The sequence below is a fragment of the Saimiri boliviensis genome, chromosome 5 (genome assembly GCF_048565385.1).
Source record: "Saimiri boliviensis isolate mSaiBol1 chromosome 5, mSaiBol1.pri, whole genome shotgun sequence".
Taxonomy (NCBI): Eukaryota; Metazoa; Chordata; class Mammalia; order Primates; family Cebidae; genus Saimiri; species Saimiri boliviensis.
In genome coordinates, this window is record NC_133453.1 from 118,531,019 (window position 1) to 118,558,166 (window position 27,148).

The following is a 27,148-nucleotide window of genomic DNA, read 5'->3' on the forward strand; positions in this document are numbered from 1 at the left end:
TTAGGGTAAATGATGGTAGTTTTATGCCCAGGAGTTTTGTTTTGCAGCATTAATCTGGCAATAGCTGATGTCATCAAAATATTAAGATAGTAAATTGGATGTCATTGTTGTTCCATAATCTTCACTCCCACACCCAGAGTATGTAGTACCAGGGATTAGACAACCTCTTCCTAGCATATTTGACTTGAACTCAAATGCCCACATGGATCTTGGTCAGAGTCCACAAGACAAACTCTCTCCGTGCACTTCACCAAGTGTATTATGCCAGCGGTGGGTTGAGAAACAGTGAAAAACACTGCTGGCCGGCCAATAAATATCCATTGTCCCCCTTCCCTTACTTAAAGAACCTCAACATTATTTAGAAGTGACAATGTGCAAAGTTAAAAATACCTCTCCAACTCTTTTATGCCTCAGTTCTGTGAGACAAACAACTTTTGATCAGAAAGATAAAAGCCACCTGTTGAAGATGGCTGAACAGAACAAAACAGAAAACCAAAAGCTTGGTTTTCTGATGACATCATGAACATGCATACCATTTTGAACTCTTGCATCCTGAGAGGCAATTTGGTTAAATTACTGTTGTCAACTTTCTGTTATATGAAGTTTTAACTAATACAGAATTTGTTGTTAGATAGGGATCAGGCAGTTGTAGAACATACAATTGGCTGTGTGTAGGAGGTAGGCTATGGGTAATGAACATCCAGATATTGGACCCTGGTGATCTTTTCCATGAAGACGTTATAGATAGGAAGAAAATACAGCTTTGCTAAGTGAGGTGATTTTTGCCTGTGGCTTAAAGTATAAACTGACCAAGAGCCCTATAATATTAAGCCTGTCCATTAAACATAAGCCATCATAAACACTGCTATGAGCTAGTAGGCCTTGATGAGAAATCAGGTTGTGGTTCTAGCCTTTCATAAACATCTCTCATTAAGTATTTTCTGCCAGGACATAAGCTGACAGGCAAAGGGAACACTTTCTGAATGGAGCGTATTTTGTACTGCCTCATGTTAAGTATTTGGCACCAAGTGGAGGGCTCGGGGCATAGGCAGAGAATTCACAAATTAGTTGATAAAAGACAAGAGTCTTTGGGCTAAAAGAGAGTGTTTATGCAAGATTTTGCCTGCACATAGTATGCAACTTATTACATTTTTGGTAAAACCACATTAAAATCCAGGCTTGCCTATGTTCAACCCTGTGGCTGTACCTGGACCTCTAGGTTCAGTCTGCAATAAAGTAACAAAAGCTTTGAAACTTAAGGGGTCGGGATTCTCTAATTCCTATTTTAAATGTTGCCTTGGAGTTTAACAGACTAAAAGTATTCTTCCTAGAGGTCAGAACCAAGACAGTGGTAGACAATGAATGAGAGAGATTTGCCCACACAGCAGAATGAATCCTGTTAGAATACCTAAGCACATCTTGGAGTGCTCAGTATTTCTGTGAAACAGGAATGTTTGTTTCTCACCATCCCTTTCTCCAAATGGTAATACATGTTGTTGTTATCTGTCTCCTTTTCCACCATTGCATATCAAAAGAGATAACTTGTCTTTTAATGTTAAAGATCTTAAATATCAAAGGATCATGCATTTTATCCAGGCAGAGAGGAGTTTACATCACCCAGAAATCTGGACTTTGAACAGGATTAAGAAACTGGATGAGATTTTGAGATTGTCTCCTTTGAAAGGGGATGTATGTAGCTCAAGGGGTAAGCACTGGTACTTTGCTACCCAACATTTAGAATTTTACCTCTTACCCCAAATTTCATGCTATTGTTGAGGATGACAATGTGTCCATTTTAAAACCAAAAACGTTCCTCTTCAGAATTCTTTGCCTGTGGAGATGGTGCTGCATCCTAATTTTGGCATCTAAGATATATTGGCTGAGTGGAGATTCCAGAAGAGCTACAGTTTTCCAGAGTAAAATAATGACCTGGCTGTCACATACATTTCACCTTTCACATATGTGTCCAATTTCCTTCCTGGAACACAAATGCAGGTGGATTAACCGTCTTGTTTCTACAGGATGAGAGGCATCATAACACAATGATAGAAACGAAAGATAGAAGAACATGAGCTCCATGTAGCCTTGTGAAACCACTGCACCTTTATAATCTGCTTACTTCCCACCTGCTTGTCACATTAGAAAAGAAACACCCATTCAGTGAAGTTAGTGCTATAAGATTTCTCTTATATGCAGGTGGATATAACTCTACGTGATTGAATAAATTTTGGATATTCAAACAAATACGTTTTCTACACATGATAAAAATTTAAATACTGCTAAGGAGTGTTATTGTTAGGGAATGATAGGACTGTGAAAAACAAAACAAATAACAATATACAACATGTTTCAACTAGTATTTTTCTCATGATATTTGGAAATATTCACAAGTTCCAACTGAAAGGATTTTGTCAACAAAAAGAGTACAACTCTGTAAAATAGTTGAAGAGATTTCTTCTGACCCAAATATGAGTTACCGTGGTCCATGACATGGCCCACAGGAGATCTCGAGAACATGTGGCCAAGGTGGTCAGGTGATCAGGGTACAGTTTGATTTTATAAATTTTAGGGAGACACAAGACATCAATAAAATATATTTAAGAAATTCAGGGCTGGACGCGGTGGCTCACTCCTGTAATCCCAGCACTTTGGGAGGCCGAGGAGGGTGGATCACGAGGTCAAGAGATCGAGACCATCTTGGCCAACATGGTGAAACCTCATCTCTACTAAAAATGCAAAAAATTAACTGGGCGTGGTGGCATACGCCTGTAATCCTAGCTACTTGGGAGGCTGAGACAAGAGAATTGCTTGAACCCAGGAGGCGGAGGTTGCGGTGAGCAGAGAATGCACCATTGCACTCCAGACTGGGCAACAAGAGCGAAACTCCGTCTCAAAAAAAAAAAAAAAAAAAAAAAAAAAAAGAAATTCATTGGTTCTGTCCGGAAAGGCAGGACAACTCGAAGTGGGAGGTTTCAGGTTGCAGTTAGATTTAAAATATTCTGGTTGACAATGGGTTGAATTTATCCAAAGTCCTGGGATTAATATAAAGGAAATATCTGGGTGCACGATAAGATATTTTGTAGACCAAAGTTTAATCATGCAGATTAGCAGGCTTCAGAGAGAATAGATTATAAATGCTTCTTATCAGACTTAAAGGTCTGTGTTGATGTTAACCCTGAAGAGGTATAATGAGACATGTCTGACCCCTGCTTCCTATCATGGCCTGAAACAGTTTTTCAGGTTAAATTTTAAAAATACCCCAGCAGAGAAAAAAGTCCATTCATATGATTGGCGGCCCTTAGAATTTTATTTGACAAATTAAATACAATTTCCTTAAAGGAGAACAGTAGGGTGTCCTCATTTAGCAGGTCTTAAGGTGCCCGCATAACCACTGTCTTATTTGCTGGATCTCACCAATTAGTTAGGTCTTTAAAAGCAGAAGACGGAAATGGCCTTGAGGCAGCATTTCAGAGACATTCCAACTTGACTGGTCTTCCTTCATTACGCAGTACTTGGAGCATGTCCGCTTTGGATCCACAGGCTAGAGAGCTGCTCTCTTTCCAGAAGCAGATAAACCAGATATCCATATAAATCATATAAAGTTATCAGCACAATATAAAAATGGACATGGTTATATTCTTATTTTCAGATGTCCAGAAGCTGTAATATCCAGCATCCTTAGGCCTCCATGTCCAGATGTCTTCCTAATCTCTTTAGGTCTTCTCTAAGGGCACATGGATGATAGTAAATTGCTATGCCTCAACTTCTGGAGTGCTCTTAACATTTGCTGTACTACCTTTATTAGAAAATCCCCAAAGGGTTTTTCTGTAGGGCAACCTACAAATCACTGCCTATTGTAAATCTATAAAAATCAACTTCCAGTATCTATGCAAAAGAGAGAATGAGAACTCTCAGAGAGAAAGTGCTTTCACGCATACAGTGCAGCTATAGAAACTGCGGAATTTCTTTATAAGCCAGTGAAACTGGCTGGATTTGCTGCTGGCAATTTTTTCTTCTTAATGGTGTTCCCTAGAAAATAGGCACCAAGTGAAAGATGAGGTAAAAGCAGATCAAATTTAACAGAAGAAGATGGCAATACAGTTGGCTGCAACAGACCTTCAGCAAATTAGTGATCTTATGACTTCACTTGAGATGGCTGTATGGAGCCACATGTGATGTCACAGTCCCTTATGTTTTTTATATTTTCTCCTAGTAGTGTTTGGTTCTGATTGCAGTGTAAGTGAAAGTGGGGCTATATTTACACTTTAAAAAAAACCCACCTCAATTCACTACTTTAAAAAGGTGCATTGAATAATCTTCCATGACATTTAATTTCTATTCAAGCAAATTGGCAGTCTCTAAAGAGAAAATGCTAGAGTTGAGAATATTATGCCCTACAGTCAGTAAGGGCACAGAAACTTGCAGGTATGGTAAAGGCGGTGAGTAAAACCCTACACAGATTTATAGATGTTATAGTGCCTGTCTGGTTTTTAACCACACATACCTCCTTTGGACATTCATGGAAATCAGTTATGTATGCATAGAGACCAGTTCATCAAGACTAGTCTGCAAATCTGCACATTTATTTGACAATCAGAAATAAATAAATATATACTTTTCATCAAATGAAATTTATATAAATTATGTTAACTAAGAAAAACTTCTCTGTTTCAAAGGGAGAAAGTGGGAAGTAAGACCCCATTTGGCTATGCCTTGACCTCTGAGGCAGCTGCAAGGCTGTTCAAGGAATTACGCGGAAAGGTTGTTCTAAGTGTTCCAAGAGCAGTGATTTATAAACCATTGATTTAGCTAAAATCTTCCATCATGTGGAGGAGGCACCTGAGATATACAGATGCCCAACTTCCATGTGCTTTTGTGTTTCAGGGTAAGCACTAGAATTTTCTAGGCACCTATTAAGAACCCTTTCCTTTCATTAACACTTTCTTTATTTGGGCAGTGCAGACCCATGATGAGGAAGAAAGAAAATCAGGTGCTAGAAGTGGCTAAATCCAAGAAGGAGAGAGGGGCATTTCCTGGGATTGGGATCCTAAATCATCTGATAAAAAATAGGGTGGTTGCACAGTACAATGGGATATGAAAGAAAAAGATGGAATTCTGGGTTGCCTAGTCTGTAATCAGTGGGAAAGACTATAGTGAAGCCATCTCTGAGTCAGCCCAAAGCATCAGGATCCAACAGATAACAGAATATGCTGAGACCAGGATCTTCAGTGGCAGCAGAAGCACTAGTAATTCCGACAGCCAAGGCTAAACAACTAGAGCCTTTCCCATTCCACCTAAGTACCTGGGTATCTGTATGAGCCAAGAGGTGAGATAGAATTTATCCAACATGGCAGAAACGGATTTATTTCAACTTTGACTGGAGGTGTCAATGAATGATTGATTTGAACGATATTGTAGGGCAAGTATATAAGCCATTTCATTGTGAGTGGGAAGGGAACTGTATCCATTGATCACTACTTAATCATCGTGATGTGGGTTTTGCTGTTAGGGTCTTGAAATCTTACATCTCAGCATTAGATTGCTCAGGTGTACTCCTCTGATCTTGCTTATCTAACGTGTTTTTTTCTACTGGGTACTCTCTGAATGCTCTTGAGTACAATGCCACGTATTACATTCTGTCTGTCTCAGAGGGCCTTGTTTGGGCTGCCCTATACTTCAAGGGCAGAGACATTTTGTGTATAAGAGGTCACATAGGAAACACTGTGGGAAGATAACTGTATGTCTCCATGATGGATCACAGTACAGACTAAATGGATTTGTCTGCAGTATTTCTATTAAACAATGGGAGATAGTGTACATGTACTCCATCTTCTCCAAACGTTCAGAAACTTACAGTGTTTAATGACACAGACAAATTCTGAGGACAGGAGGAATGACAACAATGCAAAACTAGAGAAGCAAAGAACTTTTAGTGAAAGTCATTTATTTTCTAAGCAGTGAAGTCATTTGTCTCCATCCAGCAGTGCATCCATTGATCTGTTGGATTCCTCTGGGGAAGGAAGAAAAGCAATAATCCACGGTCAGAGGGGAAAGGGGCCCCAGACACTCACAGATCTCATCTGCTCTGGCAAGTGTGCTGGGCCGTTTTTTTCCTCTGGCAGCTTTGAAAGATGAATTATGGGCAAAAGTGATGATACCTCTGTACTTTATGCCATTTTCTTTTTTTATTTAACTTTTTTTTTTTTTAGGTTCAGGGGTAGATGTGCAGGTTTGTTACGTAGATAAATTCATGTCACAGGGGTCTGGTGTATAGATTATTTTGTCATCCAGGTACTAAGCCTAGTACCACAAAGTTATTTTTTCTGTATCTTTCCTTCTGCCTAACCTCTACCTTCAAGGAGGCCCCTGGGTCTGGTGTTGCCCTCTTTGTGTCCTTGTATTCTTATCATTTAGCTTCCACTTGTAAATGAGAACAGGCAGTATTTGGTTTTCTTTCCCTGCATTGGGATAAGGATAATGTTGTTAAGGATAATGACCTCCACCTCCATCTGTGTTCCTGCAAATGACATGACCATCTTCTTTTCAAGCATGTTTTATGTCATTTTCTAAAGCTGCAGATTGTTACAGCCTGAGTAGGGTGAGACAAATATTTCCCCACTCTAGCAGGAACTTATATTATGTATGTACACCTGTGTTGAAAGGCTACTGACATTTAAAAATTTTAGCATAAAATTTCCCTGATAACACTTCATTACTTTTTTCTTCAACAGTAAAAGAACCTAAAACATTATGGATATATGAGAATTATAGAGACAAACAAAATGACTGAATTTTACCCTGCTTAACTTTCTAAAATCTTTTTAAAGAACATTTTACTAAAACAGTTTCCTCCTGTATTTCTAATTTTTGGGGTATGGTATTCATCATGCATGCTTTCACACTTTTTTTTTTTTTTGGACAAAGTTTTGCTCTTGTTGCCCAGGCTGAAGGTGCAGAGGTGCAATCTTGGCTCACTGGAACCTCCACCTCCTGAGTTCAAGTGATTCTCCTGCCTCAGCCTCCCAAGTAGCTAGCATTACAGATGCCCGCCACCACATCTGGCTAATTTTTTGTATTTTAGTAGAGGTATGTTTTTATCATGCTGGCCACACTGGTCTCGAACTCCTGATCTCAGGTTATCCAACTGCCTCCACCTTCCAAAGTCCTGGGATTACTAAGCGTGAGCCGCCGTGGCTGGCTTTTATTGTTTAACCTACTTATCATTATGCTGCCAAATAATCTAAACCTTTTTAAAATTATAGATCATTATGTGTGTTACTCTATAACGTAGGGTTTTTGTTTAATGTTATGTTTTTGACAATTGGTTATTATCAATTACATGTAACTAGTTATATTTTATTGGTATTAACATATAAAGTTATTATTGGTTTGTAGTAATCTTGCTAAATATTAAGGTCAACAATTTATATATTCTCTTGGATTTCTTATAGTAATAATCATAAATTTATAAAAATTGATACTTTCATCTTACTTTTTAAATTTTGACATCTTCATTTTCCTTTCTTTTGACTTATGGCATTGGCTAGAATCATTGGTGTAATATGATTTTAAAATGGAATACAGAATAGAAAGAAAAGGGGACATCTTTATTTCCTAATCTTAATGGTAAAGTTTTGAAGTTTCACTATTATGCAAATATCAAGTAAAGACTTTTGCTATCCTATATCAAGTGAAAAAACTTCTTTGTCATTTTTAGTTTACTTACAGTTTTATTATGAATGACTGCTGCATTTTATTACTTACTTTTTTTCTGTGTCCATTGAGAAGATATGATTTTTCCTTTTGACTCTTGTAATATGATGCCAATAGATTTTCTGATGTTGGAAAATGAATTTTGTTTTTTCTATGGTGAATTACACTTAACAGTACTTTATTTTAGAATTTTCACTTTTAACAGTCTCATTCAACATTGTAAAAATATGCACAGTTTCTCAGAATAAATACTACAAATTTATTCAGGACATCTATGAGAAAAATACAAAACATTTTTAAAGGACACAAAAGATACAATGAAATCTAAGATTATAAGTAATAATGTTTATTGAAATTAGTTAATATATTTTCTTTTACTTTCATCTTATTTTTAGTACATCTTATATTCTTATAGTTTCTCCAATGGTTTTTAATACAGGAGAGATCATTTTATTGTTTTATAACCTGATACACTTTACCTGTAGAACTGCCTAGTCCTAGTGCTTCTGAACTTTACTAAATGTATGAGAGAGCTCTTCTCGTGGTTTAGATGCATGAAGATGGATACGGGGTTTATTATTTTGTTTCTATGTTATGTCTGACCATTTCAGGAAACCGATTCATGTGCCAGAGTTTGATATATGCAATAAATGGGGATAAATACCCTGGCAGGAATGAGGGGTCAAGTAAGTTTCAGTATATTTACAGCAATAACTTATTGGACTTTTCTGGTTTACCAGCCACGTGTTTATTGGAATTCTATTTTTATAAATTGAGTTTATTTAACACATGGAATTAATAAGTAAAATAGTATAAGCCTTCCCCATATGGCATATTATATACAACATGCACATATATACATATATATGATATACACATACCATGTTTATTTAGCAAATGTATCGTGGAAGACAAAATAATAGTATACAGATAAATAAATAAAATATGGGCTGGGTGCAGTGGCTCACACCTGCAATCCCAGCACTTTGGGAGTCCAAGGGAGGAAGATTCCTTGAGCTCAGGAGATTGAGACTAGCCTGGAAAATAAAGTGAGACCCTGTCTCTACCAAAACAAAAAATCAAAACATTAGCCAAGCATGGTGGCATGTGCCTGTGTTCCCAGCTACATGGAAGGTTGAGGAAGGGGGATTGCTTGAGCTAAGAAGGTTGAGGTTGCAGTGAGCTGGGTTTTATTTGTTTGTTTGTTTGTTTGTTTATTTCTTTATTTATTGCCTCTGCAGTCCAGCGTGGGGGACAGAGTGAGACCTGTCTCAGAAAAAAAAGAGTAGAGGGGAACACTTCATATGAAGTAAGCCGATCTGGGTTCGTATTGTAGCTTGTTAGTAATTAGCCATGTGGTCCTGGCTAAGTAAGTTTTATCTCCGTCACTCCAGTTACTTTAGCTGGAAGTGAGAGAGTTGAAAACAATACTTTATGATTGTGCTTTGTGGAGTCTTCGGGGATTCTGTAAAGGAACTGTCATCATTCAGGATTCCAAGCATAGCCAGCTTTCCTTCAACCAATGAATGCCTTAGTACTCTCTGCCCCGCCTATTTCATAGGTATTAACTGATTTAGTTTAATTTAATCTTCACAGCTCTACAACTACATAGTTACCGAAATTTGCAGACAAGGAAAGCAGGGAAGAGGTAGATGGGGAACATGCTCAAGGTCACCTAGCTAGTGAATGGTAGAGTTGGGTATGGCTCCAGGGCCTCTGAACCCAAGTCCTACACTGTGCTGAATATTTTCCCTTGAAGTATTTACCTTGAACAAAGTGTCGTGCTGCTAAAATGTTGAAAACTATGGAGACATAAAAATCTCTGCAATTACATAATTTAAAGTGTGCTGACTCATTATAGAAAGGAGGCCACTATTAATCCTGCACCTAAAGAAAACTCCACTCTGGGTTTGGTATGATGGTTATGTGGTGTCAGAAAGGGTGGTCCAGTCTCCTTCCTCAGCAATGCAGTCTCTCTAGCCCATGAATATCCATGTTAACAGTCTTCATCCTCATCTTTAACTGCCTAATTTTATCGGTCTTCTTGGTCTTTCTGAAGTTAAGGAGCAGTGAAGGATTAAAAAAAAAAAAAAAAGTAAAAATGTGGAAATGTAAGCCAGTCAAAAGTAAAGGCTTTTTTTTCAGAGCTGAATTTAAGTCTCAGCTTTGCTAACAATTGTTAGGTCTGTGACCTTGGGAAAGTAAATTAATGTTTAAGTACCTCAGCTGCTTTATTTAAAAAAAGGGACTAATAATATCACCTACTTCATAAGAGTGTCATGAGCATTAAGAAATAAATTGTGTATGAATGTATAGTACAGTACCTGGTATACCATTAATGGTTAATAAATATTATATTCTCTCCCTTTCACCTTTCACAGAGGAGATTGTGTGCCAGGGGTTTTATTTCCTCAATCAGCCAAGCTGGAGGCTGTAGTTTACTGAATGTCCCCTGCTAGAACTACCCTCCTAATTTTTGTGCCTCTTGCACTAGCCAGTCATCTGAGTAAGCCAGGTATTTGTTTCTTTTATTGTTACATTGCTATAGATTTCTCTTCAATTTGCAATTAATTGAAAAGTCAGATCCTTGTGTGCTTTGCTATCTCCATCCTGGATACTTTTTTGACCCACCGTCTTTATTCTACATCACTTTCTCTCAATTTTTTTTGTTCTTTTTGAGCAATACATGTTCCCTTAAAAATAGTCTCCAAAGCAGAGTAGCTGGAAGCTGAGCACAGATCTTAGTCCTTGACTGGTGAGAAATGAAGATCCAATTGTCATGGGGTGAAAATCTTCTCTCCTGTGGATATATTCAGTGCTGTTTTATCTTTACTTTAAAGGAGGGAATACACTGTAGAGAGAAACCTTCTTTTAGGTGGAAGGTACACTATGAATTGATCAAGGACACATATGTATTTAGACCTTTTCAAGGACAAAGTATAACTGTTGCATTATGATTCTAAGTGACAATTACACAGTTGTTTAATTGCCTGGATGACTGAGGATACATGCTCTAATCTCAATATGATAAAACTAAAATGTCATGTAAAACCTTACATTTTCCAAAATCCTTTATATGGATGACAACATATATTGCAGATTGATCTTACCTTTGATTAAACTTATAAACAACACTATTCTTAATTTAAGTCATATTTATTAATTGCCTGTTTTGTGTCAGGCACCATGTGAAGTTCTGAGGAAGTACAAGTCAGCAAAAGCCATAAGCACTCCGTTCCAGAGGGAATTCGCTGTCACTCAAGAATCGAGCCTATAGAAAAACAGTCTTAACCTGGAGGAACACAGGAACTACTTCACTCCAGAGTTATTTTTGAAGAATATACTACAGATCAAACTTCATCAAACCAAGAGATAACTAAGACAACTTCATTAAAAGGAATGATAATGAGCATTAGACACATTTATTTATACACATAAGGTTAATTCAAAAGTGGGTATATGAGTGGAAGAAGAGCAAGTATATGCCATGTATTCAGAAAAAAAGTAGAAATAATTCAATGTAAAAATCAGAATGGAAGGAAGAAAATAGTATCATCTCTTAGTGATTGTTACATTGCATGATAATTATAAGCAGAAGTGAAAGGATATTACTTAAAGCTGATAAACCAAGAAGTAAAAGCTTGTTTCCCTCATTAAAAAGACTGAGGGTATTATGAAAGGCAATATGTAAAAGTAAACAATAAAACAAAAGTTCAAGTCAACCTAAAGGTCAAAATAAGTAAAAAAAGATTTAAACAATAACCAAGAGAGCACATAAAAATGTAGTTAATATAATCTAATACCCACTTTAAATATAACTTAGTATCATCTAGGTTGAGACCAAACATTTTAGTCATATAATGATATAAATATAAATGCTATAACTACTTAAAGAAAACAGTTTTCAAGTTGGTTTACCAAATAAGATACAAAAAAACAAACAGCAACAACAACAAAAGTTTAGCTCTGTGCTATAAACAAAAGACATGGCTATAACAAAGTGATTCAGAAATGTGAGAAAATAAAGGCATGGCTAAACGTGCATTATGTAAATGGAAACAATAAGAAAATAGGGACTGCAATCCTGATATCAGACAGTATAAAATTCAGGCCCAAAAGCAGTATAAGAGATAAAGAAGAACATATTTATATTGCGTAAGATAACAATTCAAAATAATGCTAGAAGAGCTCTGAATACTGTGCATCATTTAATATGGCACTCGCCTTCATAAGGCAGAAAGTACAGGAGCTACATAAGCAGAAATTGACTAAAACAAATACAAATAATAATAGGAAATTAAAAAAAAATATTCTAAGTTCAAGGCAGTTCAAGTAAAATAAAAAATAAGTAAGTCTGTCAAAAGCCTAAACACAAGGTCGATGAGTTAGGTTTGCCTGCTGTGTTGGAACTGGCCCATGCATTATGGCTGGTGAAAGCTGATTCTATACATCTTTTCCCAATTCCGTGTTCAGTCAACAGCACATGGTAGTAATTTGAAGCTGGCCATGGTGGCAGTATTTGCACCACAGAAATTGGCAAGTTCTATAATTAGGGCTTTTCTTTTCTTTTTTCCTAGGGGCCAGTTTACTAGCATGTTTATGGACATATACCAAATGTACAGTCTTTGACAGAAAATACTTCTGCTTTTTAAGTACACATAATTTTTAAAAACATATAATATGGCCGGGCGTGGTGGCTCACGCCTGTAATCCAAGCACTTTGGAGGCCAAGGCGGGCGGATCACTTGAGGTCGGGAGTTCAAGACCAGCCTGACCAACATGGTGAAACCCCGTCTTTAAAAAAAAAAAAAAAAAAACCAACCATATAATATACTAGACACAAAACAAACTGAAAAATAAAAACAAAATCATGAGACAAAACTACCCCTCTATCAAAGCATTCTTGGGTAATAGAGAAAATACAAAACATATCTGCAATTTTAAAAAATAATGAAAATAAAGGCACATGTTAAAGTTTATAGGATGCAATTGAATTAATTATCAGAGAAAATGTTATAGCTTTTTATACTTATATTAAAAATAAATTTCACTCATATAATAGATAAAAATAAACTATATCAATTCAAAACTTGTAAAAGGAAATACATTAAGCTAAATGCACAAGAAGAAATAAAAATAATACAAGAACTAATTAAAATACTGATCCTTTGGAAAAAATTGTTTTAAAAAATAGAAAAACAAAAAACTAATGTCATGTTGAATAGAAGGAAAATGCACATACAAACAGAATACAAAATAAAGAAGAGAGAAATTAAAATTGTGTGTCATATAAATACATTTGAAAACCTAGACGGAAAATAAGATTTTGCTACAAATATACAATTTTCAAAAATTGACACCAGTATGGCTTAAAGCCTTAAATGTACAAATTTTCATGAAAAGAAAAAGAAAATGCAAAGAACAGCAACATTAAAATCTACCCTCCAAAGCTGCTTCAGGCCCAGATAGTTTCATAGGAAAATTTTACCAAAATTTCGACTAAGTTATCTCAATGCTAAATAGATATTTTCAGAGTATAAAAAAGTATTTATACAAGGAAAATTCAATGTTGATATTAAAACCTCATAAAGTAGAACAAAAAAGAACTACATACCAAATTGATTTTAATTTTGAATTGCAATGGAAAAATATTTTTTAAAATAGTAAAATAATAGTATGCCATTTATCATGGAAGGCTCATCTACAACAGAATAACTCAGTTTGCATCTTCTCTTACCTTTTGTGCCATTGTTGTCATAAAGTTTACTTCTACATGTTATAACACCACAATACATTATTTTTGCTTTAATGAGTCAATTCGTTTTTAAAGAATTAAAAACAGAAAAACAGTTTTCAAAATATTTACCTAAATACCTTTCAGTGTACTTCCTTATATGTAATTTTTAATTCTAAGATGTGGATCTTTAAAAGTTTCAATGAAAAACTTGAAGTATTGGTAAAGTTCCTCCAATGTGATAAGACTCAAACTCCAAATTTTATGTCCATCTGTTGAAACCTCTACTCAGCTGTCTCTGACATTTACTCATTTTCTCTTTGGTGTCTCTGCTTTCTTTAAAACATGGCCAAGGATTTGAGGAGAGTTTATATGGAGACTTTGGGGTCTCTGAGATTTCCCCATTTTTAGGATTTTCCACTCAATTTTGCACAACTCTGGTCATCTCAAATACTTCCTTGGATTTTTCAGACCAACTGCACTCAGGCTCTTTTCTTGAATTCTAGGTGTTTAATGCCCTGTGTCTAGGGATACCATCTGGGGAAAAGCTGATTGAACTTGGATTAAGTTCACTGTGGTTCTCAGGGAAGTCAGATCTCTAATTTCTGCCTTCAAAGATTCCAAATAGTTATTATCATATTTCTCCCATTGTTCTTAGTCGTTATCTGTGAAAGAATTAGTCCAAAACAAGTTACTTCCCCAGTACTGGAACCAGAAACTAGATTGAAACATATTGAATAAAATACTTTTATGAGTACTTGTTTATAATTAAGGTATACATGTATATGTATATGCATATCTTAGATATCAATATATATTCTGTGTGTGTGTGTGTGTGTGTGTGTGTGTGTGTGTGTGTGACAGAAAGAGAGAGAGAGAGAAGGAAAAAAATAGCTTATTTTAATGGAAGGAATGAACAATTTAGAAAATTGCTACTTTGTAATCTCTCCAATGTGAAAATTACTTCAGGCAGAGGTCATAAAAAATAAAAGGTGGTGCAGGAGGCGGAGGTTGCGGTGAGCCGAGATCGCGCCATTGCACTCCAGCCTGGGTAACAAGAGCGAAACTCCGTCTCAAAAAATAAAATAAAATAAAATAAAATAAAAGGTTGTTGGAGAACAGAATATGTCCTTTAACCTGAATCCAATTATAACAAAACAAGTATACAAAATTTGACTATTCATACTTTCAGAAAGTAAAGAATAAAGAAGATTATGTTATTTACAATGTACTAGGAATCAGACTGATAACAGGTTGAATACAAGAATACAATATTTTAGTATCTTTAAAATCAAATAGAATACATTTGGACCTAGAATTCTATTTCTCAGAATGTTCTCAAACAAGCTTAAGAGCAAACTATATAACAATGTCAGACATATAAGAATATGAAAAAATTTTCCCCTATTCATTTTATATCAAAAAACATACTTTAGAGCATGCTTCAGGAAAAAAAGAGAAAAATTAATCCTGGGAAACAGATAACATTAGATACAAGGAGCAGTGGCAGTTGACTATGTCTCAGAGGAAGTGAAATAAATGAGAAAGAAAATTTGATGTATTTTGAATAAAGACACTTAAAAATCTTTTCTTCAATAAATTGTTATGACATAAAATTGCAAAGTCATCATAATAAAAAGATTGATTTTTATAAGGAGTTTTAGCCACATCCTAAATGTAAAGTATAAGAGATTATAGTCACATTAAAATTCAAATATTATGAACACCAAAAATATAAATATAATAACATTGAAATGAGGAGTGTATTGAGCATGAGAAGGGGAAAAAAGGAAGATTACGTAGGCTAAATTTCTAATTTTTGGTGACAGAACATGGCTTACACATGCAAAAAGCTATGCCTTACAGAAAGGATAGACAAAATAGTAAGAATAGATGGTAATTAGATACTCTCATGTTGGTAAATACAAATAGATGGCTAAAGTAAATATTTAAAGTCATAAGCATGAAGATTAGAACAACTGAAAACAGTGTCTTGGCATAGTTATTTCAGGGGAATATGAACAAGATTGAGAAAAAGATTCTTTCACTTCTTTATGCAAATTATTTTGGTTAATAAAATCATACATTATTTATATTATTAGAAAAAACTGTTTAGAAAGTGACTGTATTGATTATGGTTATCTAAACCCTGGAATACTATGCAGCCATTACAAAGAATAAAGGGGAGCTAGATGTACACTGTGATCAGGCAAGATAGCCACTGTATATTTGCTGAGTGAAAAAAGCCAAGCTGCAGAAGAGAATTCCACATTCTCAGTGTGCAAAATCAACACAGATATGCAAATGTGTGTATTTACATATTTCATATAATAAAAAATTTTTGGAAAAGGAAAGAAATTAAGCTCAAAGATGAGAACTCTGAACAAAGCGTTCCTCAGAAACCTCAGCAATTCCCATTAACAGTACTGCTGGCAGATTGGTTCCTACCTGAATCCAACTGAGGTCCAGTTGAGATGCAAAGCTCTTCCTCCTTAATCCTCAGCATGAATACGGCACATCTATCTTCATTCTTTTTCCTTTTACACACAGGGTCCTTTTGCTTGTGATGCTCTAAGTAGCCTACACATCTGCCAGCTTCATATAAATTTAAACCCTTGTTTTGTCAAAAGCTGACTGAGTTCTCTCAGGTCAACTATCCAACATCTCTTTGGTTTAACTCTAGATATAGCTAACACTGGGAATGATTGAGGTACTGATTTGAGAGGTACCTTGGCTAAACAGCTGCATCTCTGCTTCCTTCTGTGCTTGGTTTCCTTACCTGACAAATCAAGTATCAGAGCCAGAAAACTCCTCAGGTCATTGCTTGTTTATCTGTCTATTCCCAGACTCCAGGCTCTGTTTTACCTGTATCTTATAAGGGCTTTGATTTTTTAGAGACAAAGATTAGCAACTACAGGAAGATTGATGGAGAGAAACTACAAGTAGTGCTAAGAAATTCTACTGTAAGCTCTTCAAATATTCAACAGGAAAAATAAAAAGCATAAGATATGTACAGCATGTTACATCCATGCTAGAATAACATGTGAGGAAATATGTGGCTCTCAGCACTTGTTCAAGCACATTAATTTGACAGCATGCGCGAGCTGTTGACTGCCTGCTGAAGACTTTCACTGTCTGTGGCTCGTTGAGTGCACAACTGCTCTGATCGAGATTAATTCCATGCCAAGTGGCTGTGGAATGAACAAGTTATACACAGCCAGTGAAACCTGAAGCCTCATCAGCTAATCAGTGAGTTCCATGGGAGAGAAATTAAAGTGGAAGAAGGTGCATATTGAAAGAGGAAGGTGATGGAGGAAAGAAATGAGCTGATATTAAGAGGTGGCAAAAGTCATGTGAAAATGCATGGCATTTTAGTTAGAAACAAATGAAACACATTTGGATCCAATTTCAGAGTCCTGGACACAGGCAGGAAAATAAATTTGCTAAGAAAAGGCAATGAGAAGCTTCTGGAAGGTGAGAGAGAGCTAATAAAGTTGTTTGAGAGTGTCTAATGAGTATGCTGATCATAAAATACACAAGACACCAGAGAAAACTAAAATCTAGGATACAGAGATTGTACATTTAATATCCATTTGTTGGTTGCTAGTTGGGACAGGCGGAGCCAACATGATCTCTTTAAGACAGAGCTTTGGGTTACATATGCAAGAAGACATGCCTTACAGAAAAGATCCAAGAAATAGTAAGAATAGAAGGTAATCAGATGATGTGGCCAACATCACTCTTTCAAACTATAGCTGGGCTTGTATGGGGATCTTGACAGCCAGAAGTATTTTCTCTCAGGAGACGGCAGTGCCTAAATGCTGAGCCACGCATGAAAAAGTCCGGTGTGAGCTTCAATTTAGTCTCCTTCTTGGCAGACATACTTGCTCCTGTCTGCAGTCTGCACATCCCTACCACCCCTTCCCTCTTCCAGTCATGGAGTCCCAGCATAAAATGACAACACTAAAAGACTCCTAAAGAATTATTTAGTGAAATATCTTCATTTTTCTTTTTCTTTTTTTTTTTTTATTGCATTTTAGGTTTTGGGGTACATGTGATGAACATGCAAGATTGTTGCATAGGTACACACTTTGCAGTGTGGTTTGCTGCCTTCCGTCCCCTCACCTGTATCTGTCATTTCTCCCCATGCTATCTCTTCCCACCTCCCCACCCCTGCCCCTCCCCCATTTCCCCCCAACGGACCCCAGTGTGTAGTGCTCCCCTCCCTGTGTCCATGTGTTCTCATTGTTCAACACCCACCTATGAGTGAGAATATACGGTGTTTGATTTTCTGCTCTTGTGTCAGTTTGCTGAGAATGATGGTTTCCAGGTTCATCCATGTCCCTACAAAGGACGTGAACTCATCGTTTTTGATGGCTGCATAATATTCCATGGTGTATATGTACCACATTTTCCCTATCCAGTCTATCATCGTTGGGCATTTGGGTTGGTTCCAGGTCTTTGCTATTGTAAACAGTGCTGCAATGAACATTCGTGTGCACGTGTCCTTGTAGTAGAATGATTTATAATCCTTTGGATATATACCCAGTAATGGGATTGCTGGGTCAAATGGGATTTCTATTTTTAGGTCCTTGAGGAATCGCCACACTGTCTTCCACAATGGTTGAATTAATTTACATTCCCACCAACAGTGTAAAAGTGTTCCTATTTCTCCACATCCTCTCCAGCATCTGTTGTTTCCCGATTTTTTAATGATTGCCATTCTAATTGGTGTGAGGTGGTATCTCAATGTGGTTTTGATTTGCATTTCTCTGATGACCAGTGATGATGAGCATTGTTTCATATGTTTGTTGGCCTCCTGTATGTCTTCTTTTGTAAAGTATCTGTTCATATCCTTCGACCATTTTTGAATAGGCTTGTTTGTTTTTTTCTTGTAGATCTGCTTTAGTTCTTTGTAAATTCTGGATATCAGCCCCTTGTCAGATGGGTAGGCTGCAAAAATTTTTACCCATTCTGTTGGTTGTCGATTCACTCTACTGACTGTTTCTTTTGCCATGCAGAAGCTGTGGAGTTTGATTAGGTCCCATTTGTCTATTTTGGCTTTTGTTGCCATTGCTTTTGGCGTTTTGGTCATGAAGTCCTTGCCTACACCTATGTCCTGAATGGTTTTGCCTAGATTTTCTTGTAAGGTTTTTATGGTATTAGGTCTGATGTTTAAGTCTTTAATCCATCTGGAGTTAATTTTGGTGTAAGGTGTCAGGAAGGGGTCCTGTTTCTGCTTTCTGCACATGGCTAGCCAGTTTTCCCAACACCATTTATTAAACAGGGAGTCCTTTCCCCATTGCTTGTTTTTGTCAGGTTTGTCGTAGATCAGATGGTTGTGGGTATGTTGTATTTCCTCTGAGACCTCTGTTCTGTTCCATTGGTCTATATCTCTGTTTTGGTACCAGTACCATGCTGTTTTGATTACTGTAGCCTTGTAGTATAGTTTGAAGTCCGGTAGTGTGATGCCTCCTGCTTTGTTCTTTTTGCTTAGAATTGACTTGGTTATGCGGGCTCTCTTTTGGTTCCATATGAAGTTTAAGGTGTTTTTTTCCAGTTCTGTGAAGAAGGTCATTGGTAGCTTGATGGGAATAGCGTTGAATCTGTAAATTACTTTGGGCAGTATGGCCATTTTCACGATGTTGATTCTTCCTAACCATGAACATGGAATGTTTCTCCATCTGTTTATATCCTCTCTTATTTCGTTGAGCAATGGCTTGTAGTTCTCCTTGAAGAGGTCCTTTACGTTCCTTGTTAGTTGTATTCCTCATTTTTCAAGTTATAAAATTAAGCTCAAAATAATTTTTTTCCCAGGGCATTCAGTTAAGCTAGTCTTAGGACTTGAGCTCATTTGAGTTTCCTCTCTCTCACTCTATGGATCTTTACTATTTATGTGGCTTCACTTTGAAACCTAGAGATATATTTCAAAAACTATCCGTATTCATTTAATAATCTTTCATCATTCTTTGGAATTTACGTTTTTGGCTTAATAACATTTATTCAAGAAATAATTGAGTGACTATTACACGTCCTCAGAAGCTTCGATTCTAGAATGGGGGAAAGACAATGAAAACAAAAGAAAGTAGAAAATAAGACCAGGTAGGGATAGGAACCATGAAGAAAATGAATGCAGGTTTGGGAGGCAGAGAGATGCTATTTTAGACAGGGTTTTTCGGATCTCATGGTGGGGGATGCCTGAGCACAAAAGTGTAGAATAAGGAGAGAATTATATGAATGTTTCTCAAGGATTATTTTCTCGGTTTTCTTTCAATTATTTGTCCTAATTGCATCTTTTTTTTTTAACTAGTGTTTTCAAATTTTATTTATTATTACTATTATTACTGTTGTACTTTAGATTCTGGGGTACATGTGCTGGTCATGCAGGATTGTTGCATAGGTACATACATGGCGAGGTGGTTTTGTTGCCTCCATCCCTCCATCACCTATACCTGGCATTTCTTCCCATGTTATCCCTCCCCAACCCAACCGTTTTTCCCCTAGCCCCCCAACAGCCATTATACTAGTCTTTCAAGCTTCAAATCCCTAGTGTTTAGCTTAGAATAGATTATTTTGTAAGATTTCTCCATTGGTTCTTCCTTCTTTACTTAATAGATCTAATCTGTCATCACTTCCAAACAATTCTTACCTAAGACATGCCTCATCCTTGGTAATCGCACTTTCATGATCCTATTTCTTTCTTTCTTTCTTTTTTTTTTTTTTTTTTTTTTTTTTTTTTTTTTTTTGAGACAGAGTCTCACTTTGTTGCCCAGGCTGGAGTACAGTGGCACAATCTTGGCTCACTGCAACCTCTGCCTCCTGGGTTCAAGTGATTCTCCTGCCTCAGCCTCCTAAGTAGCTGGGATTACAGGCACGTGCCACCATGCCTGGCTGATTTTTGTATTTTTAGGGTGGTCTTCAACTTGTGATTTCAAGTAATCCACTCACCTTGGCCTCCCAAAGTGTGAGGATTATAGGCATGAGCCACCGCGCCTGGCCTCGTGATCCTATTTCAAACTAAGATCTTTTTGCCATATTCCTGTCCTCTTTATTGTATTTTGTATCACAGTGCTAGATTATACTCCTGTTTTATTATTTCATTAAGTTTCCAACTCTATAACAGGGTTTCCTAGTGTTGCCTCTACTGACATGTTGGTTCAGATAATTCTTTGTCTGTGTCGTAAGATGTTTAGCACCAGCCTTGCCCTCTCTACCCACTAGATGCTAGCAGCACCTTCCTGAGTTGTAACAACCAAAAATGTCCCAAGACATTGCCAGATGCCCTCTGGGGCACAAAATTGGCACTGGTTGAGAAACACTGTCTTATTTTAGTGTTAAAAAGAAAACAAAAAAGTTTTGCATAATTTGATTCTCTTTTACATCTTACAATTAGTAAAGCTCATTTCAACTCAAGGAGAAAAGGTTGGGAGCGGGGGTCTGTCCTACAGAATAAAATCTCAGTTCCCCTGTAATCCCAGCACTTTGGGAGGCCGAGGCGGGTGGATCACGAGGTCAAGAGAACGAGACCATCGTGGTCAACATGGTGAAACCCCGTCTCTACTAAAAATACAAAAAATTAGCTGGGCATGGTGGCACGTGCCTGTAGTCCCAGCTACTCAGGAGGCTGAGGCAGGAGAATTGCCTGAACCCAGGAGGCGGAGGTTGTGGTGAGCCGAGATCGCGCCATTGCACTCCAGCCTGGGTAACAAGAGCGAAACTCCGTCTCAAAAAAAAAAAAAAAAAAAAAAAAAAAAAAAAAAAAATCTCAGTTCCAAGGTTGAGATTCAAGGTCCTGAACACTATCTCAACTCTTCTACTCAGAATTCACCTTTGCAATCTAACTGGGCTTTCTACTACTCAAAGAAGCATGGATCCCTACCCTGCTCTCCTCACTAACTTTCCATTGTACTCCCACATCTCATTTACCTGAAATACTTAATTTCTCCATTTTAACATCTTCTAATGGAGTCAGAGCAATGGATATATCTACAAAACCTTAATTCTTAATTATTTGTATTGTGCAGTAGAGTGATGCCCTTTCAAGAGGCTACTTCACATCCTGCTACTTTCATCTGATACCTGGTCTTAAAAGTTTTCTAAGATGAGCAGTATGTTTATCAAACAGAATTTTGTAACTTAGTAAAGAAATATAAAATCCTTCTACAGAAAAGTTACAAATAAGTTAGGACCACATTAGCCAATTTTCCATGAAACTCATGCCCCTTTCTTGTGCATCAAACTGTCAAGAACATGCTTTATGGAAAACAATGTCTCTTCTTCACTCTGGCACAGAAATCCACAATTTATCTTTTCTCAAAGAGAAGTCACGTCTTTTCTTTCTCACCCTCTCTCCTGGCTCATCCAGCTCTCTCTCTAAATCCTCCAGCACAGTTACCACCTCCTCCCCACTCTCTGGATGCTGCTCCTGCACCCAGGCCTGGAGCTCCTCAGGTAGGATGGTCAGGAACTGCTCCAGCACCAGTAGCTCCAAGATCTGTTCTTTGATGTGGGTCTCTGGCCTCAGCCACTGATGGCAAAGCTCTCGGAGTCGGCTCAAAGCCTCACGGGGACCAGATGTCTCCTGGTAGCAGAACTATCTGAAGTACTGACGGAAGACCTCTCTGCTATGGGTGTTGTTTTTACGCAGGTTCCAGTCCTGTCTGGTGGTATACTTCTCCTCCTCCTCTATCTTTACTACCAAAGGTTCATCCTGGTCCATGTGGGCCTGGATAGCCCAAGTGGATGTCATTTTAGCTGTGCAAGAACTATTGGTGTTTCAAGTAAGATCTCCCTGGAAAATTCCTTTCTGGGCAGTCCTGCGGCCGCCGGCGCCAGCAGGGCGCTCCCTCCTAGCGAGCGAAGGGTGGAGGCCCCTAATTGCATCTTTTAAGACTGTAAGGGTATGAAGACTGATGTACAGTCTGCTGAACTACAATGAACAAATCTATGGTTTTTTCTCTTCATAACTTTAGGTAGCTTTTTTCAAATTTTAAGCCATATTTCCTCTCACTCTCAGCATTGATAGAACAAGAATAGACATGTCTGAAGCTCTCTGTTTGGTTTTAGGACCCATGGTCCTCCTGCCTATTGGGTGAAATAATCTGTTGGGACATTTGTTACATGGCAGTGCCATCATATAATACATTACTGCCCATTACATTACCTTTTGAAATCTTCTCAACAGCTTCACAAGAGAGGCTTTATCCTATGTATCCTACAGGTGAGGAAACTAAAGCCTATGGAGATTAAAGGACTTCACAGTCAGCAAGTGGCAGAACTGAGTCAAGATCCAGGTCTGCTGGAACCAGAACTAGTATAAGGATGCTCTGGAGGCCTACAAAGGGCACTTACAGTCCCCACACCTGAGTCAGGTGTCCCTGTGTTTCCATAACCTTTTATATCCTTGCTTCTTTTTGATTGATAAAAGCAAAACTAGCTCAATTCATTGGTCTCTCATTCTGGAAGTGTAAATTTTAATACATTCAATGTATTTGAAAAATAAATAATATCATTCATTCATTCATTTAACGACACAAATTGAACTTACCTCAAACACTGACTAATGGAAACTCATTTCCCTGCCACTGTTTTCTCACTAATTTTCTGTATATTTACTGTGTGTGTTGCAGGCACCTCGTACTGAGATACAAAGAATTTGAAAGTAAATAGTGAACCAATGACTTTCTTATTTTCAAATCTGGTTGCAGTTTCTGTTTTATAAAAATGTCTTATTTCTATACTTCATTTGGGCATTGTTCTAGCTAGTCTAGACAGAACTAATCTTTAAAGCCGAACTGAGCTCTTCATTTTTATTTTTATTTTTCTGTGAATGAGGGTTAAGAGAAACACTATTTCTAGATGAACACTATTCATGTCTGAACTTTAGCTTTCTAGCCATGTGCTTATGACCAGTTGCTCTCAGTATTTGGAGGAGAGGAGCTCTGATTCTGGAATTACCCTCAGAGTTCCACTGGATTAACCACATTGGCAGTCATTCTTTGTGATTTCAGAATAGTAAAAGGTGAATGAACAGATTCAGATCTAAATAGTGTGACTATAAAATGCTAAGTTAAGTTCCATGTGTGGTTTAACATCATGAAAATGGCCATACTGCCCAAAGTAATTTACAAATTCAACGCTATTCCCATCAAGCTACCAATGACGTTCTTCACAGAACTGAAAAAAATAACACCTTAAACTTCATATGGAACCAAAAGAGAGCCCACATAGCCAAGTCAATTCTAAGCAAAAAGAACAAAGCAGGAGGCATCACACTACCAGACTTCAAACTATACTACAAGGCTACAGTAATCAAAACAGCATGGTACTGGTACCAAAACAGAGCTATAGACCAATGGAACAGAACAGAGGCCTCAGAGGAAATACAACATATCTACAACCATCTGCTCTTCAACAAACCTGACAAAAACAAGCAATGGTGAAAGGATTCCCTGTTTAATAAATGATGTTGGGAATACTGGCTAGCCATGTGCAGAAAGCAGAAACAGGACCCCTTCCTGACACCTTACACCAAAATTAACTCCAGATGGATTAAAGACTTAAACATCAGACCTAAAACCATAAAAACCCTAGAAGAAAATCTAGGCAAAACCATTCAGGACATAGGTGTAGGCAAGGACTTCAAGACCAAAACGCCAAAAGCAATGGCAACAAAAGCCAAAATAGACAAATGGGACCTAATCAAACTCCACAGCTTAGAAGCAGTTTTAAATCCATTTCCAAAGAGGCCTCTAAAACATTTTGTGGATTGATAATATTATTTATTCCCTGCTCTGAAAGGGAATCTTTAATGTGGATATATGAATTCTGATACCTTTTGGAATGAAGGAAAAATCAATTATTTTCTTTGATTGCCTCATATACATTCATTATTCTTAATAAAATAATGATTAGAAGACTCAGTATCATAGAGCTGTGGCCTATAGTATCCTATACAGGAAACATTGACTGATATCCATACGTCCTGTCTGGGTAAAATCTAAAGAGGATATATGATGTAGCTGCAGAAATGGTTGATTGGCACAATAACTTCTGGGTGAAATTTCTATGTGCATTAAGCATGTCAATGAAGGGCCAATATAGAATTTATCTTTGGGATAGATAAAAATATATGATTGAATTTTATCAATATCTGAGTAAACCAAGGGCCAAAACAATGGTATTCAAAGATGCTGATATAATATTCCTGGTCGGACCAATGGAGCTTGACCTTTTTACAAAATATAATTTACCCCTTTTGCTACATTTCTGCTCTATTGATTTATATGTAGGTTGGACTTCTCAGAAAAGAGCATGCACTTTTAAATTACTCCCCTTTGTAACAGAAACAGACTTTTCACACATGCCGCATACTGGGTAAATATTCTTTATTTTTCTTCTTCATGAAAACAAACTAAAAGAAAAACCGAACCTGTCACATTGACGTTCAGTGTTTGAACTAACATGCCGGTTCTCTTTCTTGGATCATGTGGTCCATGGTTTGAGAAGTTACGTCTTTTTTAACCTATTGTTCCAGGGAGACTTCATTGTAATAGACAAGAATTTCCAAATATAAAAAGGACATTTGTGAGTATAACAACCAAATAAAATCATTCTCTAGGATGAGATGGGCATCGAGGGAAGAACAATCAGCTTCCTGAAAGATTTTAAATTGCATTGTACTCTGGTACTTAATACTCAGATATTCTATACAATTGTTAAAGGTTTTCCTTTCTTTTCTCCCTTCCTTCCTAACTGCCTTTCTTCTTTACTTCCTTCCGTTTTTTATTTTTCTTTCTTTTTAAAAAAAGTCTGAGACTGATCTCAGAAAAAGACCGTCTGACTCTCAAGAAAATATAACAAGAAAATGTATAAAGATGTTGGAACTGAATTTTAATAACTGTTCTATTATTATATGCATGATATGATATTAGGCTATACTCTATATAAACATCAGCTTTGTCATCTATAAGATAATTAATACTATATATGCCACATGGTTCTTGTGAGAAGTCATACCTTATACGATTCTTTGCATAGTCCTAGCACCAATCAATAATTTAATACCTTAATTTTTATTATCCTATCAGTTAGTTACTTCTATCATTTTTAACTGTGAATAATATCTTAAATGTAAATACTGAGTCTTCATGAAAAACGTAAGCCAAAAAAGCATCTTAACTTTCTATTTACTACATTATCACCAGTTCTTCAGACAAGAGGCCATCTTCTTTTAACTGCTATTCAGAATGGATTCAAGCTGACTGCTAGCTAGAAAAATATGAACAATCCTCAAGTAATAGGACACTTGACAGTGGTTCTCACAATTCAGTGTGCAACAGAATTACCTGATGTGTTTGTAATTTTTATTGCTCCCCAGAAAATCCAATTTGGCAGTTCTGCTATGGGAAGGCCACAGAGCTTGTTTGGAGGGAATGAGGAGACAACACTGAATTTTATGAGTAAAAGGCATTTTAAAAAAACCTCCAGTATTTATCACCCTTTGATGAAAACATTCAATGTATTAGATGAGTGACTTTAGTCTTCTTATCTAGGATAAAGATATCTAGTTGTAAGAATTGTAAAAATGTTGATTCAAGTATTGTGTAGCAGAATGCAATTTTGACATTAGTTGATGTATGAGATTCTCCATCCATCTCTATTTCATTTACCATGTTCTTGTTTTTCAAATTCAAACAGTTAATTTCAGTTAACCCCAGGAATGTTTTAGGTGAAGCAATTTCTAGGGAAGTTCTTCTACTTCCCCACTCCACTAGATAGAATCATTTAAATTATGGAGAGGAGGAGACGTCAAAGGAGAATCAAGAGAGTGAAATGAAAAGTTAGGAGGTCTTCTTTCCATACTAGTAACTCTGGGCCAATTTCTGGGGGAGATTCTAGAGCACACTTTTTAAGTGTAGAACTCAGGTGAAGAGAAGACCTGTGACTCACCCTCTGCATTGAAGCCAAGCGGGATAGCAAAGCTCATGATAAACTCCTCTATGCCAAAAGGGAGTGCAATAGAATGACGGTCTGGCCTATTCCTGTTTAAAACTCTAGAAGGAGGTCATCTTGCACATTTGCTACAGACAACAAAGGTGAAGGTGTGAATGATGGGGGAAGAGAATTTGGGTCAGAGGTGTCTGTTCATTCAAGACAACAGCTAGAATTTTCCTAGGTTTCCTAGCACACATAAAAGGGGAAGGAGGTGTGGAAGAGAGAGAAAGAGTGACAGAGAAAGGAGGAGGAGGAGAAAGAAAGAAGAAGAGGAGCAAGAAGAGGAGGAAGAAGATGGGGGAGAGAGAGATGGGGAGAAGAAAGGGGAGCAGAGAAGAGGAGAGGAAGAGACGCTCACAATTGTGCCAGGGGATGTAGTCCTGGAGAGACTGAAGTCTGTAGGCCAATAGTACATGCCATTTCAGCAGGAGAGGGACTTTTCAACTGAAATTTAAGACAGGATAATTTTGCCTCTTAAAGAACCCAGCACAGGATGGCATAGGTCCTGGTGCCTATTTTTACTTCTGTAGCTCCTCTTTTCCCCAGACATAAACCTCACCTAGGGAGAAAAAAGGAGGCAGGTAACCCGAGAGGACTACACATACCTTGAAATGACAGAATTCCTTAAAGTGACAAAATCTAAGTAGAATTGATTAGGTCAAGATTTTCACCAGAAGGCAGAATGGGAGTTTAACCAATGAAGAG

General features: G+C 37.1%; 1 long non-coding RNA gene across 3 annotated transcripts in view; it reads left to right on the forward strand.

Annotated features, from left to right (window-relative positions):
* The window catches only part of LOC141584636 (uncharacterized), a 553,476-nt gene that overhangs the window by 413,563 nt on the left and 112,765 nt on the right, over positions 1-27,148 (forward strand). The window contains exon 7 of one of the 3 annotated variants that reach the window (XR_012517800.1): positions 22,668-23,869. The exons of the other annotated variants lie outside the window; for them this stretch is intronic. This is a non-coding gene — a long non-coding RNA (uncharacterized LOC141584636). Of the gene's footprint in view, positions 1-22,667; positions 23,870-27,148 lie in introns of those variants that run through there. 3 annotated transcript variants of the gene reach the window in all.